Source organism: Rattus norvegicus, chromosome 6, assembly GCF_021556685.1.
Source record: "Rattus norvegicus strain SHRSP/BbbUtx chromosome 6, alternate assembly SHRSP_T2T, whole genome shotgun sequence".
In the NCBI taxonomy this organism is placed as follows: Eukaryota; Metazoa; Chordata; class Mammalia; order Rodentia; family Muridae; genus Rattus; species Rattus norvegicus.
The window spans coordinates 25,573,133-25,581,557 of record NC_141539.1 but is presented as its reverse complement, the minus strand read 5'-3'; positions in this window follow the sequence as shown (position 1 = coordinate 25,581,557).

Sequence of the window (8,425 nt, the reverse complement as noted above, 5' to 3'; positions counted from 1 at the left end):
CCAGAGAGGCACCGAGTGCTGCTAATGGTCACTTTTGTAGCTGCCAAAGAAAGGCAATGGTGGAACAAGCTCTTCTTTTTTCATGATAGGGTTAATGGGGGCAGCTTCAATAAATCACTGTGGCATCAGACTGTGGGAGCAACCACGTAAAATACCTTCCAATAGGAGTGCTTTCACCTGTGTAACTGAGGGTTATCAGGATCACAGGCCATTCTATTTCAAGGCTTGTTTATTAGCATCCTCCTGTATCATCTAGAAAGGGTGTTTTCTAAATGTGTTAGCATAATTAGGACTCTTTTTAAAGCAAGGGAAAGTGGGCCATTTCTCTCCCTTTGTGATGCTGATCACCTACCCAGGAGGCTGCTACAACTCTATTGTTGCTGCACCTCAAAATGGGTTTGCTTTGAAAGCAGCCTGTCACAGACAGTTTTGTCAGGGTTATAGGTGACAAGTGCCTTCTTGTGCTGCAGAAAGGAGACATTTGTCACACTGGGAAGCACTCTGCTTGCCCAGTCTGAAACCTGGATTCTTCTCTTAGAAGCTATAGAGTTTGCCTGAGGACTTTTTTTCTTAAACCTAAATTTCTTTTTCTGTGATTGAGGAGGCTCTTGGTCTCTTTAAATCCAACTTCAATTGAGTGGTCCAATGGTGCTAAACATGTTTTCCAGATGAATGCTAGAAGGAAAGACCTTCAAGCTTCCTAGGTGACATCAAAGGCACTGTACTCAGTCCTGTACACAGAATTTACTTTGGAGGCATTGCATTCTCATTTGTAAAATAGATGAAGTGGCACTATTTACAATCATGTGAAGACTGAAATATGTACCTTTATTGAAATACTGTTAATCCCAAAGATGCAACGAGAAACACCATCAACCCTAGTCATTATGGCCAAAAGTGGAGCAAGAAATTAATGAACACAAATTTTTGTTTGTTTGTTTTTTCATGTGACATGGGCTGCCTTCCTCTAAAAAGAAGGCGAAAAGGTGACCTTTCATTATAAGAAGACAAGATTTTTATAGCTAGGAGGAGGAGTTTCCAAATGCGAGATTTGGAAGGCAAATAAGTGGGGCTACAGAAGTAGAATAAAGCATAATTTAAGACTCAAGAACCTCTCCCCACTCCAAGCCTTACATCTGGGAAGTCCTACTCATGGAGACACAGAGATGGAGATTGATGCAATAAGCAAGAAGTTTAATGATCCAGTGCACTGGGGTGGCCCTGTAACCGGGACAGAAGCAACCCTGAATGACAAAAGCACACATTTTTTAATACACTTGTGAAGGACAGCCTTGACGCTTACATTCATCAATGGTGAGATATTTTTGGCATGAGGATGGGGGCCTGCTAAGGGCACTTCCCTTTTCACTCTTAGCCCTTCCCTTTTCATGGTTAGCTCATTCACACAGATGGGGGACTGCTAAGGGTGGTTAGCTCATTTCCTGAAACAGGGTGTTATCCTAAATTCTTTGGACAGTGTGTTAAAGTCCCAGCCACCTGGTATTTGCCTAAGGCAGCCTTTGTCCTTAAAGTTTGAGTCTTAGCCTTTGTGAATCTTACAATAATAAGTTAATCTTGATGGCCTCTTGAAACAAAGACATGATTACAAAGTGGTCATAACTGGATATTCATGAAGACAGGTGGTCTTAATAACATTTCAAAACAAAGGGATAGTTGACGATTTCTGGAACAGGTCATACAGAACCATTTGTAGTTAAGGCTACAGGTGGGGCATAGTCTGACCCTTGAGAAACAAGGATTCAAATATAAACAGGGATAAACTTAGTTTTATTATAAGATGGCTTTCAGGTCCAAGATGGTGTAGGCTGGTTCATTAATACCAAAAAGAAAAGCTTAGGTAGCTTTAAAGGTATGTTGTTTAAATATGCTATATCAATTTAATGTATACATATCAACAATAGAAAAATGTTTACCAAGTTTTGTAAGTAAATGTCCTTATAAACAAATGTGAGTTTCATATTTATTGTAATTTTTATAAAATGATAATATGTAAATGAATTATGTGTACTCATGAAATTGATATAATCTACTAAATATAAAATGAATATTTTATACTAAATAACATATATTAAGGATAAATTGATTTGGCTAAAGATCTTTTCCTATTTTGAAATGAGCATATGATATCTCCTATTCAGTAAACACCTATATAATATGATGGATTCTAGATTTAAACAAGAATTATTTTTTTCTCTTTCGAAAAAAAATCTTTAAAAACTGCAAAAATTGCAACCACATTGTCTAACTTTTATAATCTTGAATGTTATAAAATGTTAGAGGTCACTAACAGGAGAAAATTTAGAAATTTACAAAATACATTGAAATCAGACAATATTTTTAATTTGTCACCATCAGTCAGTGAAGTAAGAAAGAGAAACTGAAAGAATTTTTGATATAAGCAAAAATTCTCTTTTCTTTTTTAGTTTCCCCAAATTTTAACATTGTAGTTGCTTTCTTAAAGATTAGGGCACTCCTGTTTTGTTCTGTTGATCTGTCTCCTGTAATGATTTGTGTAAAGAAGCACATTGTTCAAAATATTACTATCAAACTTTGAGGGGTTGAGTTGAAATTGTACTGATAGCACCCAAATTAAATACCTGAAGCATAAAACATAAACCAAGAGTTCAGGACTACCTACAAGCATGGAACATTCAGAAGTTTGAGAAGCTTAAAGGTCTCGAGTTTAGAGTTTAAGGAAGACACTGAAGGGCTGATTCTCCTTTGGATATGAAATTGATTAAAATTTGATGACACAGACACACAGACAGACAGCATCATGGCAGGGGCTCTGATGAAAGTTCAGGTCCATGGGGTAGAATTGGTCTCCTTCTTATAGGTCCCTGAGGAAAGGGTAAGATTTCACAGCATGAGCCTGAAAGCAGCTGTCCCTACTACTTGTATAGCAGTGGAAGGAAGAGGCTTATGTTTTGCTCCCAGCAACTTTTAATATCCTAGGGAGTCTGCAAGTTATTGGTCTCTAAACTTCCTTGGGGAAATGAGAACATGATTCTCTTGGAATCTGAATACCACCTGAGGTGTTGTTTTCAGACTCATAGCAGGCTCTTCTCTCAGTAGGACGTCTGTCTCTCCCTTTAGTAGCAGATATCCCAGAATCTGCAATGAGGAGAGGAATAGAGAGAGCTACACAGGAATGTGGCTCCAGCTGTCTCTGATCTGGGATTCTAACAGAAGTCACATAATATTTTCACTTACATCTTTCTTCCTTTAATCTTACAAATTTTTCATTGTATTTTCTAGTTTATTCTTTACAAAGGTCCTATGCATTCAGGCCATAAATGTTAAATGTGTTGTTGAGGAAAACTTATATTCAGAAAAAATATACAAAAGATGTTTTCTGTTCTCTACCTGGGATCCCTTATTTCTCAGCATATTCCGAAGACGAGCCACATCCACAAGACTCAGGTTTGGGTTGTGGATGTTCATGGGCCACTTTTCCTGATGCTCTTAGCTTTTGCTAGGTTAAAGCACAATGATATATATATATATACATATATATATATATATATATATACATATATATGTATATATATATATATGTAACTAGATGTAACTAGACAAAAGCTGCACTGATGTTCCTACAAGATTCTGTAAAGCTGATCAACTGATGTAGATTTCATGACTATGAAAAAAGACTTGGAATATTACTGATAACAAACAACACTGTCTTGGACTATCTTCAGCCCCCGAATATCTGTACTTCTGTTCAGTGTTTACCATTCCTTTCAACAATTGGGAAATATCAAAACAAAAAAGAAACAAACAAAGGAACAAACAAAAGACTTGGGATTTATTAGCGTAGCAGCCCACTAATTTTCATCAATTTGAAAATTAATAACTCAACCATAAATATTTAAGACCTACAGAAAAGGGTTCTACTGTGCTGTAATTACCTGTAATTCAATGTACGCACCAGCACATTTATGTCATAGTCACTCATTTTTGTCTCAGTAGTAAATTGTATTTTCATTGAGGTAAGATCTGTGTTTCACATTGACATTTACATAGTGCCTCATGTGCACATAGTTACACATTTCTCTAGATTTTAATTAACTTTTTGCTTTTAGTGTTTTTCAGTGAATGTCTAGCATGGTAAAACTTTTGAGAATTTACACTTCTAGCAATGCCTCTATTCATCTCTCACAGATAAATAATACATTGGTTCTAGGTCCAACTCTAGGGCCAACATTTTTTCACTCAGCATCTTCTAGGACTTATTTCATTATGCTCTTTTTCACTGCTGGCAGTGACTTGGAGGATTGAAATGGCTTGACATTTTATTCTCTGTACCTTATCTCTGACTTTATTTCTTTATATAGTCTGCATTAATGACGAGTTATTATGATATTGTTTTAAAAAGGAGTTCTTTGCCTATTTTGTATTTCTAAAACCTACATTGTATCTTATGTAAAGTTTCTTTTGACATTTTGAATTCCATATGTCATTCTTGATCAGAACTCTAGCAAAGACTTGCTACTCTATCGTTAATGTTTTGCTAATTATCTTGAAAGGACAATATAAACCCATTTGTCTCCATTGAAGGAACAGGCCTGATTTTAAAAAGAAGGCCATAAGGCACCAGCTCCAGGAACAGACCATAAAATCAAGAAGCAAGTTCATAAAACCCCCTCCTAAAGAACAGCCTGGGGATAACTGCAGGAATGGGGAAATATCTTATCTCAGGATGGACCATCAGTGCTGGGAAGTCCTGTCATCCAGTAGTTAAGCACTTATGACATAGGAATGCGGGCCACTGACCACCTGACACAATCTAATCAGAAGCCTACATTTGTGACCTCCTCAGTACCCACCAATGGAATTTGAGATTACCTAACCCACTCTTTAAATATAGATGAACTAACATAGTAGCCGATCAAACTCATGCTAATGTCACTGCTTTGGCTCCTGCCAATCACATTAGAGATTACTTAATTCTTCTAGAGTTCCCTTAGTTCCCCATAAGAAGATCTGCATGCCTTGGTCTGGGGTCTCTATTTGGAGAATGGTTGATCCCTGCATACTGGTTGTTTCTGTAGAATAAACACTCTTTGACTTTGTATACTATCTGAGTCTGAGGAATTCCTTCAGTGATTATTCTATTTTGTGTTGTATCATATCAATGAGATAGTACTTTATATGTTTTAGTGTATTTTATATAGTTTCAAAATACAAACTGGTTCAGTGTATGTTTACTCTGCATTGTGTTCGTTATTATTTATTTATTTATTCATTAGATATATTTCTTTACTTACATTTCAAATGTTATTCCCTTTCCAGGTTTCCTGTCCATAAGACCCTGTCCCCTCTCCCTCCCCATACTGGTATTCTTCCCATCCATCCCCCTTACTGCCCCCCCATATTCCCCTGCAGTAGGGGTCAAACCTTGGCATGACCACTGGCTTCCCCTTCCACTGGTGCCTTAACAAGGCTATTCTCTGCTACATATGCAGTTAGAGCCCTGGGTCAGTCCATGTATAGTCTTTCAGTAGTTGTTTAGTCCCTGGAAGCTCTGATTGTTGTTCTTATGGGGTTGCCAGCTTCTTCAACTCTTGCAATCCTTCTTCTAATTCCCTGCAAGGGGGGTCCTATTCTCAGTTCAGTGTTTTGCTGCTAGCATTGACCTCTGTATTGGACATGCTCTGGATGTGTCTCTCAGTAGAGATCTCTATTTGGTCCCTTTCAGCATGCATTTTTTTCTTCATCAATCTTATCTAGTTTCGGTGTCTGTATGTTTGGGCCACATGTGGGGCAGGCTCTGAATGGGCATTCCTTCAGCCTCTGTTCTAAACTTTGCCTCCCTATCCCCTCCTATGGATATTTTTTCCCCTTTTAAAGAAGGAGTGGGAGCATCTGCATTTTGGTCATCCATTTTCTTGATCTTCCTATGGTCTGTAGATTGCATCTTGGGTAGTTTGAGCATTTGGGCTAATATCCACTTATCAATGAGTGCATACCAAGTTTTTCTGTGATTCAGTTTCCTCACTCAGGATGATATTTTCTAGGTCATCCCATTTGCCTATGAATTTCATGAATATTGTAGTTTGCCCTGGAGTTATTTATATTTTGATGCTAATTCCACTGCCCCAAGGACAGCTGCCTAGCCATGTACTCAGGACTCAGGTGACTTCACCAGAAGCTTTTCCCCATTTAATGTGTAAAATATAGGTGAGGGCAGGTACAGGATAGAAGGGGGCCTGCCATTGGACAAGAAGGAAGGATGGGCTGGGGAAAAGTTTGAAGGAAGAGGAAGAGACTGAAATGGAAAGGGGAGAAACAAAAGCGAGAGAGAGGGTAGCCAGTAGACAACATGGAAGGTGATGTTAAGATTCCACTCTGTGTATTTGCAGGTTATTATTAATGTTCTTAAGGGATGGATGGTATTGGGCTTTGTATGTTTAGGTGGGCAATATGTTATGCTATATCTTAACAATTGGGTCAAAGGTTATTGTGTTGTGTGTTCTTTCATGTGTAGATTTACATGTAATGGAGTGTGGGGTGGCTGGTCTGGGCCACCCTGGAGTTGGGATGTGTGTTTCTGGCATGGAAACTTGCCTTGGGAACTAGATAAGTAGCGAGATTGTTGACAGCTCAGAAAGAAGCTTTCGGAAGTGTGATATGGGAAGGAGAAAAGCAGGTGAGAGGCTTTGCTGACTGAGAATTAAGATATCTAGCAGATATCTTAGGGCATTGCAGTGCCAGACCTAGCAGGATAAAAGACAGCATTTTTATTTTTTTATAGTGGGAGAAAAGAAGAATATTTTATTTTTTATATTTTTACAACAATAGATGGCGAACCAACGTGATGGGCTCAAATCCACTAGTAATCCTAATAGTTGAAAGTTTTCTAAGAGGAGGCCAGTGCCCTGTTAAGTCATGTGATCTCTCAAGCAAGGGAATTTAAACAAAAAAAAACAGAGAAGCAGACAGGTCTGTAGGTCCCCTGCTGTGTGATAAGTAATGGCAGATCAGAGAATTAGAGGTTAAAAGGTGCTTTTAAAAGAAAGTTGTTTAGAAAGTCTTTCAGGATACTCATATTCCTTTTAACTTGGGCTCTACAGGAATTTTGGGTTGAAATTCTAGTTAAACAAGCTACTTCTTAATGACAGGTATTATTAAAAAGTGATTAAGTTTGTTTTTCGAAAGAAGAGAGTAAAGAGATTACCCGAATCACATGGAGATTTTCATCCATGGTTCTGAACTCCGATAGGGAAATATTAGTCACTGACTCCAAGTAGAGAGTTGTGATAAATATCTGTAATACCAAGCAGAGTGAATACAGACATATATTATAGAAGTTATTAAGGTTAAATAAAAATCTGTGGCTCCGGGTAGAGAGCTTAACAGATAGATATATTTTGGGCTAAAGTCCTGACTTTTAAGTTGCTTATTGGTATTAGAATTGATAGAAGGTGTTTAGTTTGTTTTATGGATAAAGACTACTTGATCATGATGGATAATCATTTTGATGGGTTCTTGGGATTCAGTTTGCAAGAATATTATTGAGTTTTTGGGTCAATATTCATAAAGGAAATTAGTCTGAAGTTCTCTTTCTTTGTTGGGTCTTTGTGTGGTTTCAGTATAAGAGTAATTGTGGCTTCATAGAAGGAATTTGGTAGTGCTCCATCTGTTCCTATTTTGTGGAATAGTTCGCATAAGTTTTCTATGAAGTTCTGCTAGAATTCTACACTAAACCTATCTGGTTCTGGGCTGCTTTTGGTTGGGAGACTTTTAATAACTGCTTCTAGTTATGGGGTTATTTAGATGGCTTATTTGTTCCTCATTTAACTTTGGTACCGGGTATCTGAATAGAAAATGGTCCATTGCTTCCAGATTTTCCAGTTTTGTTGAATATAGACTTTTGTAGTAAGATCTGATGATTTTTATAAATTTCAGATTCTGTAGTCATGTCTCCCTTTTCATTTATGATTTTGTTAATTTGGATAACCTCTCTGTGATCTCTGGTTAGTATGGCTAAGGGTTTATCTATCTTGTTGATTTTCTCAAAGAACCAGCTCCTGGTTTTGTTGATTCTTTATATAGTCCTTTTCATTTCTACTTGGTTGATTTCAGCCCTGAGTTTGATTATTTTCTGCCTTCTACTCCCCTTGGGTTTATTTACTTGTTTTTGTTCTAGAGCTTTAAGGTGTACTGTCAAGTTGCTGACATATACTCTCTTCTGTTTCTTTTTTCCAGGCACTCAGAGCTATGAGTTTTGCTCTTAGCACTGCTCTCATTGTGTCCTATACGTTTGGGAATGTTGTATCTTCATTTTCATTAAATACTAAGTCTTTAATTTCTTTCTTTAGTTCTCCTTGATCAAGCTGTCATTGAGTAGAGCATTGTTCAGCTTCCACGTATATGCGGGCTTTCTGTCATTATTTTTGTT